The sequence below is a fragment of the Hypanus sabinus genome, chromosome 6 (assembly GCF_030144855.1).
Source record: "Hypanus sabinus isolate sHypSab1 chromosome 6, sHypSab1.hap1, whole genome shotgun sequence".
NCBI lineage: Eukaryota > Metazoa > Chordata > Chondrichthyes > Myliobatiformes > Dasyatidae > Hypanus > Hypanus sabinus.
In genome coordinates this window covers 171,483,933-171,496,971 of record NC_082711.1, presented here as the reverse complement: position 1 = coordinate 171,496,971, position 13,039 = coordinate 171,483,933, and the positions used below count along the sequence as shown (strand labels likewise).

The window sequence follows — 13,039 nt, the reverse complement described above, 5'->3', positions numbered from 1 at the left end:
TGAAGATGACTGGGTGGTTAGGAAGAATTATTTACTTATTGAGGTACAGTGTGGATTTGCTGCACCGCCCAGCAAGCCCTCGATTCAATCCTAGCCTAATCACAGGACAATTAACCTACCGACTGCTGAGGAAAGTTGGAGCACCCGGAGGAAACCCATGTGGCCACAGGGAGAACGTACAAACTCCTTGCAGGCAACAGCGGGAATCGAACCAGGGTCGCTGGTGCTGCATAGTTTTTTGCTAACCACTATGCCACCGTGCCGCCAAATAAATTCTGGTTAGTTCTGATTAGGCCACGCTTGGGAATATTGTGTTCATTTCTAGTGAAAGCTTTAGATAGGGCACAGAGGAGATTAACTGGGGTGCTGCCTTGATTAGAGAGCATGCCTTATGAGGAAAGGTTGAGCGAACTAGAGCTTCTCTTTGGCATGGAGGAGGATGAGAGGCGACTTGATAGAGGTGTACAAGATCATAAAGAGGCATAGATAGAGAGGACCGATAGTACCTCTTTTCCAGGGTGGAAACGGCTAATATAGGAGAACTAGGAGAACGTTGTTTTAAGGTGAGTGGAGGAAAGTTTAGAGAAGATATCAGTTAGTTTTTTTTTTGCAAAGGAAGTGGTAGAGCCTGTAACACTCTGCTGGAGGTGGTGGTAGACGCAGATACATTAGGGATATTTACGAGACTCTTAGACAGGCACACGGCTGAAAGAAAAATGGAGGTAGCTACGTGGAAGGGGAAGGGTTAAATTTATCATTGAGTGCCAAAGGGCCTGAACGGTGCTATGTCTCACTGGCAAAGTCGATAGCTGGTGGAGTCTGTGTGCAAAGTGAATGTAGTGTCTACAGGGGTTCCCAACCTGGGGTCCATGGCATAAGAAGGCTGGGAACCTAAGCAGAACTAATAACAGGCAGGCTCTGTATTTGGGTGGAGTTTGTGGCAGACCCGAATCTGCCAATTGTGGGCAGAAGCTGGATTGAGTTCACTTCCGACTGCACGATGGCAGCCCCATCCTCATATTTCACAACAGGGCTCGGTTAGCCGCACACAGGGACCTGAAAGATGCCTTTGCAATTTGTGTTTACAGTGTTGCCACCTCAGACTTCAGTAGTGAGAGTGCAGGAGCTGGGGGACATCTGTCCCTGCGGCCAGTCCACCCGCAGACTGGTCAAATGGCACTATTGCTGTCTTTAACTCTGAGCCAGCTGGGTTGAGGGACTGCTGTGTGCTTGTTCTTGTAGAAACATGGTTCCAGGACAACATCCCATGCACCATCATTCTACTGACCAGGACACTGACACTCGAACTTGGGCTACATATTTTTTGTAACCTCGTTTTGTTTTGCTGTCGTAATGTGTTATATGTGCCCTGTGCGGCTGTGTGGAACAACGTTTCAATCGGCAGTGTTCATGTGTAAGTTTGAATGACAATTAACGCTGCTGCAGGGATAAATGCTCGGGGGGGGGGGGTGGAATCAGTGGGGTGGGGCAAAAGCAGAGAAAGTCACGGAGGGAGGGATGAAAGCAGAGGGAGTCATGGAGAGAGGGATGAAAGTAGAGGAAAGTCACGGAGACAGACAAGTGCAGAAGTAAGTTACGGAAAGAGTGATCCCTGCGGAGAACCGAGGGGGAGGGTATGGAAAGGTGATCCCATTGAAGATGGCAGAAGTTGTGGAGAATGATACACCGGATGTGTTGGAGGTATTGAATGACGTTCACCACCCGCCCCCACCTCCCAGCACACTAACACTGAAAGCATTGACAAGAGCTGAGTTGAAAACAGTTTTATTTTTTTAATTTTTCGGACAAACACATTGATTTCTGGACCACGTAGAGGATGGAAACCTTTCACAAACTTTTTTTATTATTTTGAAAATACAAATATAAAATTATACTTTCCCCATCTGTGATGTGAGAGAGCCCCATCCACATATTTTACAACAGGGCTTAGTTAGCCGTACACAGGGACCTGAAAGATGCCTTCACAATTTGTGTTTACAGTGTTGCTGCTTTGGACTTCAGTAGTGGGGTGAGATCGGAGGGGCAGGGGGGATGGGAGGGAGTCACAGTGGGGGACATCTGTCCCTGCGGCCAGTCCACCCGTAGACTGGTCAAATGGCACCATTGCTGTCTTTAACTCTGAGCCAGCTGGGTTGAGAGCTGTGCTAAAATGGAGGGAGGAGCACTACGCGAGCTGAGGACTGTACCTCTCGCTGACCACCAGCGGCGTGGCCATTCCCTTCCAGCAATGGACTGAGTCAACAGGACTCTTCCCACCCATGTCAGTCTGAAGCAGTTGATCTGTCAGCAGGCAACTTCCACTCCCCACCAGCTGGCAATGATGAACTCATTGGTTACAATCATGCAGGGAGCATGAGATTAATTCTCGGCCTGGGAGCTAAGATTAGTAAAACAATCAAAAGAATGTCAATTGTTATCACCTGCTCTACACCAGAACCGGGATAAAACTTCAATAAGTACAACCCTTCATTCATGTAGAGCCTTTCCTGACCTCAGCATTTCCCATAATGCACTTGACAGCAACCTTCTTGAATGTGGCCGGAAAGGTCCTGGCAGGCGATGGATAAAGAGAAGAGATGCACACAAAATGCTGGAGGGATTCCGCCAGTCGGGCTGCCTCCGCGGAGGGAAACGGTCAACCGATGCTTCATCTGGACTTCTTGGCTGCCCCCCCCCCACCACAGATGCTGCCTGACCTGCTGCGTTCCTCCAGCATTTTGTGTGTTGCTCAAAGCACACGGCGTCTGCAGCCCCTCGTGTCTCCACAAAGACAGGGGATGGCAAATTCGGAGGTCAACCTCAGAGGAACGGGAATGGAAGGGGAGGCATGGAGTGTATCTCACAGTGGGTCTGTGCAGAGAGATGGCACAATACAAGCTCCAAACACTCCTGCATCTAAAGTGCTGCGATATCTCAAAGACAAGGTTCCTTGGCACGATGCCCTTTGCCAGATGGAGCAGAGTGGAAGGGAAGACCTCACCTCCCAACCTGATGCAGGTGGGTGGTCTTCATATTAACATAATAAGGTCAAAGACCCCAGCACAGCCTTAGCCAGACATCCAGGCCACTGCATCCGAGCCTCAGAATTGACCCTTCGCTCACGATGTAAGTGCGTCACCCCTTTGGACTGGGGACAGCAATTCAATCCAGCCCCAGCTGATGGGGCCAAAATCCCATCTTTGATGCTATCTGAGGCAAAAATAATCTCTTGTGTCCATCGTACTCCCATCTGGGCAGACACAACAGAAAACCTTCAGCACCATCATTGCTCACCTCAGTAGTAAAAATCACTTTGAAGGTTTCTCAATACAATTCCTTTTCTGAGGGAGGAATTCACAGGAAGATGGTGATTTAGTTTTTGTTTTCGTGGTGACTGCTGATGGCTTCCCCAGCTGCAGAAGAAGGGAACACAAAGCGTAGCTTCAGGAGGGTGCAGTCGAGGGATCACACACCAGTCCTCATCGAGGGATCGGCAGTGGAAAGGGTGAACATCTCTGAGGATGGATGCTGGGCCCAACACATCGATGCAATCGCGAACAAGGGCACGCCAGCAGCTTTACTTCTTTAGGAAGCTGAGGAGATTTGGTATGTCACCAAAGCAAAATACAGTGGAGAGCGTTCTAACGGGCCGCGTCACCATCTGGCATGGAGGGGCCATTGTACAGGATCAGAAAAAAGCTGCAGGGGCTTGTCGACTCAGCCAGTTCCATCATGGACACCAGCCTCCTCCACCATCGAGGAAATCTTCAATAGGCAATACCTCAAGAAGGCAGCATTGCCCATTAAGGGCCTTCACTATCTGAGACATGCCCTCTTCTCATTATTACCATCAAGGAGCTGGTGCAGGAATCTGAAGACATATACTCAATGTTTTAGGAACGGCTTCTTCCCTTGCACCAACAGATTTTTGAACGGACCAGGAACCCACGAACTCTACCTCACTTCTTGCTCTCTTTTGCACTAATTTATTTTTTATACCATACTTCGTATTCTACCGTAGTAACTTTTTAATGTATTGCACTGTTCTGCTGCCACACAACAACAAATCTCACGACGTACATCAGTGATGGTCAGCCTGATTCAGTCTAAAACAATCTAGAGGCAACAGGACAAGGAAAGCGGCAGTTTGATTTGGGCAGAGGAACCTAGAGGGGAAACCGAGACCTTGTCTGTGCTTGGATTTAGCAATGTTCTTTATTTTTGTTTGTGTGTGAAAGCAACTTTGCATTTGGTGCTGCCTTCTGAAACCTCAGCACGTCCCACCATGCCTCAGTTTGGAATGGGTTGCTGAGATTGAGGAGGGGGCCGGTCAGAACGAACAAAGCAGCTTAGGGGTAAAGCATACATATAGAATATTCCTTTCTCTCAGGGTGGAAATGTCTACTAACAGAGGAGATAATTTTAATGGGATTGGAGGAAAGTTTATCAGGGGTAGTTTTCTATCTACACAGAAAGTGTTGGGAGCATTGAACGTGCTGTCAGGGTTGGTGATAGAGGTAGATACACCTTTGGGACACTTAAGAGACTCTTGGGTAGGCACATTATGATAGAAAAATGGAAGGCTATGTGGGAGGGAAGGGTTAGATTGATCATGGAGTAGATGAAAGGACCGTGGGCCTGTGCTGTGCTGTGTTCTATGTTAAAACACTGGAGTAACTCAGCAGGTCAGGCAGCATCAATGGAGGAAAATGAACAGTTGACGTTTCAGGCTGGGACCCTGATGCACCATCAATAACTCTCTGAGACGTGAGGCGAGCTGTAAGCTTTTATTGGCTGGAAGAAAGGACAAGCAGTAATTGACCACCGTACTACATCCTGGAGACTGAGGGCAGGGCTCAGGCCCCAATCGCCTTTATACCGGGGTCAGTGGGAGGAGCCACAGGAGCAGTCAGCGGGGGGGGGTGGCGTGTCCAGACAGGTGTATGTAGTTCACCACAGACCCTTCATCAGAAGTTTCTTCAGACTATTGAGCATTTGGGATCTCCTTCCTCGGGATGGAGGATTACACTGGCCTTGTGCATCCTGGGGTGGGTGACGGGGTCGAGATCTGAGCCGTCGTGTGGTAAGAGCTATACGTCACAGAAGCAGGTTGCTGGCCCAGTCCGTCCCTGCTGAGCAAGTTGCCCGATTGGGTTAGTTCCATTTACCCGGGTCTTTCACAGACACAACGGGAGATGCCCCACTAGAGCAGGTATTCTCTGAGAAGCTTACTGAGGACTTCTGAGTGCATCTGATGCAGGGACTCGAGGTTCTTGACATCACCCCAACTGCTCCCTCTGCGCTTCGTGCCGACTGTAGGCCAGACGTTTCCGGGAATCACTGGGAATGTTGCCTTTCCTCCAGGAGATTCTGTCCACATCCTTAAATGTTTTCCTCCGCCTTGCTTCCCGTGACCTAACTCGGAGCAGAGCGCCTGGGGTGGAGAATGCAGTGAGACAGTGGCCAATGGCTCCCAGAGTCCTAGCTTTAACTTTGCATGCGATTTTAAACTCTTACTCCTATCCTGCTTCAAAGGTGAACTTGGTCTCTCAGCGCCCGTCACTCCCGAGATCTGCAAAGTTATGGAAGGCAGTGGGATCAGTGGAAGCCCACAGCTGTTGACAGGAAATAAAGCTGGTGATCCAGACTACCAAAGCCACCATCCTGTGCTCTGGAACAATTCCCTTCTCCAGTTCTCATGTCTCTTGATTTTCCTGGCATCTGACACTCTTTGAATGTTCATTTACTTTCAGTAGAGAAATCTGTGGTTTACAAGATTCTGTTGTTACAGAGAGGAGTTGCCGAGGTGGGAGGTGTGTGGAAAGTACTTCTAGTACTTTCTGAGTATTTACTACCTGAAATAGTCAGGAACACAAGGTTCGGTGACCAGCGAAACTTCCCACTCTCGTCTTGCAGGCGGCGGTGTGCCACACACGCACTGTTGTCCGACGTCGTCACTTGCTGTGTCGATGATTAACGGAAGCACTCTCTTTTGGCTGGGGCTTTCCATCTCCAGGTCTGGGAAGAACTGTGGTGATGGGGGAGGGGGGACACGAGGTGTGCAACTCCCCGCAGCCCCCAGGAAGCCTGGTGTGATGTATTAACAACAAGGTTGTGTAAAAGCCAGGGAAGTTCAAACACGACCACAGGTTTTGTAGCGTCTTCCACGAATCTCTGGCCACGGCAGTACTTCCATTGCGTAGGACTGGCTGCAACGAAGGAAGCACATTACTGCACAGCAAGATCCCACTAACAACATGATAATGACAGGTGACATTCATATCTGATGGGCGAAGCTTCCACGGGACCTTCCTCATCCGTTCATAGAATCTTCAAGCACAGAAACGGGCTCTTCGGCCCGTCTAGTCAATGCTGAATGAGTTGAGGCAGCTGGGTTTGAACCTTCCACCCAAAGGATAGCACCATATTCTCCATGAGGGGTGAGGGGGGGGCATTTAAGACAGCCCGGACTTTTGTGCTCGAGTTCCCCGGATTGGGATTTGAACCCTGGACAGCTGATACCTGGAGACAGCTATGGAGGTGGTTTGCACCGGGCAGGGAGTTGTGAGGAGTGTCATGGTGTTGAGTCTGTGTTGGGGCAGAGAGGAAATTTTCCAGCATGGAATTCGGAAATGTGAGGAAAGCTCACCCAAGAATAATCCACCAAGAGGAACTACCTGCTAGAGATGCTCAGTGAGCCGAGCAGCGTCTGTGGGGTGCAGAAGGGAAGGAATTGTCTGCGTTTCTGGCTTCAGGTTGAGACCCTGCGTGGTTCTGACCAAAACACTGACGATTACTTCCCCGCCCCTCACACCACTGGCCTCTTCCAGCAGATTCCAGCATCTGCAGTGCCTCGTGCACCGATAGTCCACCCGCTCGCCTCTATTTCCCTACGCTTCACTCAAAATGCCTTGGGCTCCCCTACATCCGTGCACCATGTTATCAGAGGCAGTTCACAAACCTTCATCGTTCCATCTGCAACCCAAACTCCCGAGCGTACAACACTGGGCAAAGAAACTAGTGAGCAGTGCTTAGCAGAAACAGCAGGACTGTGGCCAGACCCCAACATCCAACCCTCCCTCAGCAAACAACTTGGATTTGTCCTCTTCAGATTGACGGTTGACCACCTGTTGAAAAATTCTGCGGATGAAATGCGATGTGCCGGTGGATTATATGAAGAAATGGTGGGGGAGGGGAAGAGAACAAATGCAGGGGTGTCGGTCCTGATGAAGGCCTTCTATCGGCACTTGGTGGATGTCAAAGACCTCCCCGTCCAAGGACAAAGCCTTTTCATTGGAACCGCAGTCTTCTGCTCAATATCGGAAGCCAGCAACTTGCCCCAAAGCAACACGAGTTTCAAGGAAGACGAACCTGGTTTATCATTTCTGCCCAGGGTGAGGAAGGGTAACTGGGATGCAGTCCATGAGGGTACTGACAGGCAGCAAACAAGAGGCCATGTCCTAATTCACAACTGTCATCAGGTAGGAGGTACAGGAGTCTCAGGTCCCACACCACCAGGTTCAGGAACAGTTCCGAATAGTAAACACAAAGTATACTGCAGATGCTGTGGTCAAATCATCACGTACGTGTTGATCAGGAACAGTTCCTACCCTTCAACCATCAGGCTCCTGAGCTGGAGTGGATAACTTCACTCACCCCAACGCTGAACTGATTCCACAACCCACAGACTCACTTTCAAGGACTCCACATCCCAAACTCATGTTCTTAGTACTGCTTATATTCCATTTGCGCAATTTGTCTTTGTTTGCATGTTGGCTGTTTATCAGTTTTCCCTTACGCATAATTTTTCATAAATTCCATCGCATCTCTTTATTTTCCTGCAAATGCCTGCAAGAAAATGATCTTGGGGTTGTATCTGGTGCCATATACATACTCTGACAACAAATTACACGGCACCAGGGAAGGAGATTGTGACATCGTCCTCTGAACTGAGATAGGGAGGCTTGGAACACAGTGAGGAAAGGCAGACGCTACATCTTGTGTGGCCTCTGCTCAGTCTTCAGTCAAAAGACGGAGCTGGTCACCGGGCTCTAATCAGTGCACTGTACGGGCATTCTACACAAGAGCCACTCTCTGGTCTTCTCCGTGCAAGTGGAGGGATGTCTTTAGGAGTGGAAGCAACTTGAATTTCCTTACAGTTAAATCACTAGTGCTGCCAATTTTGTCCTGAACACATGAAACAACTCCTCACCAATACACAGTTCCAGGCCACTTTCACTTCCCCACAAATCTACCCTGCTTGTCCTGCTTGCCAACTCTGGAATGTCCAGTTGAAAGAGCCAATAGATGTGCAATTCAGAAGTTAAAGGAAAGGGTTAGATTTTACAGAGCCTTTACACCTCTTCAGAATGTCCCCAAGAAGTTCACTGACAGTTCCAGGAAAAATTGGTCACGATGAGCCAAAGAATTCATTCCCTGATGCCACAACAATAGAGCTACTGAGACCAGATGCGGAGGGGTGGGGGGGAAGGGGTGACACGCCCAGCTTCTCAACCCAGAACCGATTCCAAATCTTGTGTGACCTTGGTCACAGTATCCCCCCCCCCCCACCCCCACCGTCCGCCATTTTAAACCCTGGGCGGTCACTCTAAGGCGGGGGCTATCACGATTTGAGCGTGCCACATGGAACGAAGGGCACTGGACTCAGAGTGTGCCCAGAACATCCCCGTCACAGTGACCCACCCTGGGTCCCCTGCCCACATCCGGCCCTGCCACCTCACGTTCCAAGTCCAATCAGCGAGTTTAGTCAAACACCTTTCAGGTCAAAGGAACAAAATCACCAACACTTACCCAATGAATTGAAACTAGCCTAAGCAAGATGTATAACATTCATCAGCTGTTAACTGCTGTACAATGAAAAATAAAACTTGAGCAAATTACAGAGCCATGCTACCTTAAAGTCCAAGCTACAGATCAAATTAAAAATCAAAAATAAACCATATGGACTGTCTTAAAGTGACAGAATTCAGTCACAAAAAAAACCTTAACAAACCCAATGCTTTAGACGAGTGAGAACTAAAGGAAACCTTACTATATAGGCAGACACGTCAAAACATACTTTATTTCTTGAAAAATATTTGTGCTGTGGGTCACTGGGACAGTGGTTTATGTGTATATAAACATTAAAACTTATCACACAATCACTTTTTTTTATCAATTTCATCTGAGCTTTTAAAAAAATATGGATTCTTTTCTTAATAAAATCATTTTCATAATTATAGCTTGCGTCCCTCTTAAAAATAATAAAAACCCAGTCTTGCATATCTAGCATTAGCATTTAAGGTAGTATGGCGACCCTTTTAAGAGACAAGGGTGGGGAATCCACTTAATGCCTTCCAATTGGCCAGCATTAAAATGTTTATGAAAGCTTTGGTTCATTGAAACCACGTCAGATCAGCAGAATTGCCCCAACATTATTATGGTTAGTATTTGCCTTTATCTTTTAATTATTAATTATTAAATACAGGAAATCCTATCCTTACCGGTCCTAGATCTCACTTAACTACATCTAATAGTTTGTATTTAACTTTTATTTTTTTTTAAAAAAAGCTTTTTTTAAACTTTTTTTTAAAGTTACAATACATCTACTACTAACACAAGATTTATTATTGGAGAGAGAATTAATTTTGTCTTAAAAATCACTAGGCTAAGCATCAAAGACAGCACTCCAGAACAATAGCAATTGTACACACTAGCAAAAAATACATCGATGTCTAATGACCTGGGGGAGGAGGAATGGGGCAGAGGAGGAGGAGGAAGTGGGGGGGGGGGGTGGTGTTAGCAGGAGGGGAAATGTATCTCCGTGACGTGAAAGGGAAGGAAGGGTTAATGAAATAATCTAGGAAATACAGTACAGAATTATCAACAACCCCCCAAAAATATATATAATATATATATTTATATTATGTATGTATATCAATACAAATGTTCCCTAATTGTAATCTGAATTTAGGGAACCACTTTAATTCCAAGAACAACCTTTTACTTTTAAAATGTGTATTATTATTTCTTGTTTTCACTCCTCAAACAAGTCTTTTCTCATTTACAAAAATCTCAAACATTTTCAGCGTTTTACAAACCAGTTGTTCCGAAGGCAAAATAATAGAACAGGGGTTTCTCTAACGAAAATAAAAAAAACCCTGTCAAGAATCCACCAAAAATCTAACGTTGTAATAATATGACCATCACGATAGACACTGGCTTCAATCCCTAGTCAGGCTTGTATCAGTCTGAAACCCAGTCATTCAGGAGTGCAGCAGCTACGCTTTGTAATAGTTTTCTCAACTATTTAACAGTGTGTTAACAAAGGGTCTTTAGTACCAGTTTCTGCGTGTCAAGGTGTTACTTATTTGTCTCTCTAAAACTAAAGATGTGGCATTGCTTTATAAAGGTAGTAAGACTCGTTAACTTAACCTTTATCAATCCTGTTCCAATTGCTCCACCGAACAAGATGCCACCCTAGCCTTACTTGTCCCAATTTAATTATTAAAAAAACAAACGTTTACAAATAAAAAGAAATTCGAATATCCTTCACACCTTGCCCCCCGTCGAAGGCGAGCAAAGGTAAAATGCCAAGTAATGAACATGTGCAAATAGGAATTGTCAGTTGCTTCCTACTAATCACAGTGCAAAAATGTTTTTTTTAAATTTTTAATTATCTTTACGTCTACAATAAATTAATCTTTAGAATGCTTCTATGCTGAAACCAATACAGCACTGAGGTATTCGTAAAATAACTCGTGTTTTTGCACTATTTCAGTACGTGGATAAAAGGTGTCTGTGAGTAGTGCTGCCACTCAGCATGGTTAGACAGGCAACACTTCCAATGGCAGGATTCTTACCTAACATTTAGATTAAGGAGAGATTAGATTAATGCCTGAAATGTGAAAAAAAATTAAAAAGGCTACAGTTAATTCCAAGGCTAAAAGGGAAATTCCAAGCCTTCCCCCTTTTCATAAAATAATTAATGATTTAATTAATTGAATCGTATAAATTAGCATTTAATTTCATCTATTTCAGACAATGAAGTGAAAAGTATTTTTTTCATTCCTGATGTGAAATATTCAATTGGTTTCTTTTTAAAAACTACACAATTGAGGTAACGCCAGTCTAACAGCTGAAGGCATCTGTCTCTCTTGTGTTGGCCTGGGCCTGAAATCGACCGGAAACTAACGTAATGATTTGAGGGCAGACAACAGTTCTATTGGAGATAACTACAGAGCAGGCTGTACAGTGTTGAACTAGGTATCATCCAAGGGCAGCTTGGGTGATCAGACTTGGCGGGATTCCCAACTCACTCCCAGTTTGAGAACCCTTATTTCGTCAAGTTCATCACTACCCTGAAGCAGCACCAATTTCAAAAAACCAAACCCCAAATATTTGTACCCCATCTCTCTCTCTCTCTCTCTCTCTCTCGCTCAATCTCTCTCTCTTTGAATAGAATAAATCCAGCTACTTGGAATTGTTATTTACAGTATTCGAGAATTCACAACAACAATAAAATAAACTCCAAACACCTCTTTTTTTTTAAACGGCGACCCAATAAAAGCCTCAAAAAATGTGAGAAAACGGCACTTATAGAAAAACGATCAGGAAAAGAATTTTCACAGTCCCGACCTTATTGCCAAAAGTAGAGCTGATTAAGATACTGTCACAGAACAAAAAAAATAGATTTATTTCTGGTTGCTCGTCAAGCTACTTCTCTGCTCCTTATTGACGTTAACATTAAGAAGCAGGGCAGATTCTCCCTTGTCCTGTTTCAGTGTCTCCAGAAAGTAACTCACCCAATGTCCCCACCACTCACCCTCCCTCCAACAAGAAGACAATCTTCACTGCCTCCTTTACCAGTATTAACTTCAGCTCAGCCATGTCCCTGACCTCCCCTGCTCGCTCTCTCTCCCTCGTTTACCATTCCAGCAAATCAGTAAAACCCCAGGGGTGAGGGGGTGGTGGTTAGTGGAAGCGGGACAGGTGGGATGGGGTGAGAGCGGGTGGTGGAGGGGCTGTTACTAACAGGAATAGGAAGCTTTTTCCCAGACAGATAATTGCATGTGCGCGCACACACACGCACGCATGCGCGCACACACACACATACACACACACAAAGTCTGAAGAGATTACAGTGCAGAATTAATGGTATTTCAGAACTATAATACACAGACTAAGAACTACATCACTACATAACACAAAAAGGAGGCAAAAAATCTGTGATTCAAAATTAATTTCAAAATAAATCAAGAAACACTAAAAAGACTATTATTATTAATCAGTTAAAATGCCATTTTCTCTTTTTTTTTAATCCTAAGATTATTATAATACAGTAGACCACTGAGATGATGCAAGTTCTAACACATTATGTCCACTGAAAGCCACCTCCAGCTTTTGCTGCTCAGTGAAGAAATATGTAGTGCTCGTTATCTTTAGGCTTCTGCTTCGCTTTGATGACATCACCTGAATCTGGGACCAGTCAGAAAGGTCGCCCGGGCTTGCCTTGAGCTCCTAGAGATAAACTCTGGTGGGGAGAAGGTGGAAGAGGATGGGGGTCAGGGTAGGAGATAAAGGGAGGCAGAGAGGACAATAAGATCATGTCATTTTGATGAGCACATCGCCAGCCAGCAATTAAATAGTCACAATAAAAATACAACAATGTAATGATCTACAGTGGATAAGAGGCAAAAAGAATTTAGAACTGAGGGAGGAGAGATATACAAGAGCATGTTCTATGAATGGCGGAGGGAGACAGAGAGAGCGAGAGACAGGCAGAAAGATCTTCATGCAGTTCCTCAGTGCTGGAGAGACTCAGCGGCTCCACCTGCTGGTGACCCACCGAGTTCCTCCGGTGCTTTGTGTGTGGAGCCAGATTCCAGTATCCGCAATTGCTTGTGTCTCGTTTATGCAAATCTGATTGGACTTCGTCTACCCCTCCACTGCCTGAGCAGACAACATAACCATAGATTCCCCCCTACCCTGGTCGGTCTCCTCCTCCTCATCGAGCAGAAGATACAAAAACTTGAGGGCA

General features: G+C 45.9%; 1 protein-coding gene across 10 annotated transcripts in view; it reads right to left on the bottom strand.

Moving 5' to 3' along the window:
- Window positions 1–1,769: 1,769 nt before the first annotated feature.
- The window catches only part of msi2b (musashi RNA-binding protein 2b), a 642,445-nt gene continuing 631,175 nt past the window's right edge, over window positions 1,770–13,039 (bottom strand). For all 10 annotated transcript variants that reach the window (XM_059973518.1, XM_059973517.1, XM_059973521.1 and 7 more), the window contains one exon: window positions 1,770–12,532. The gene's annotated coding sequence lies outside the window, so the exon portion shown is untranslated. The remainder of the gene's footprint in view (window positions 12,533–13,039) is intronic.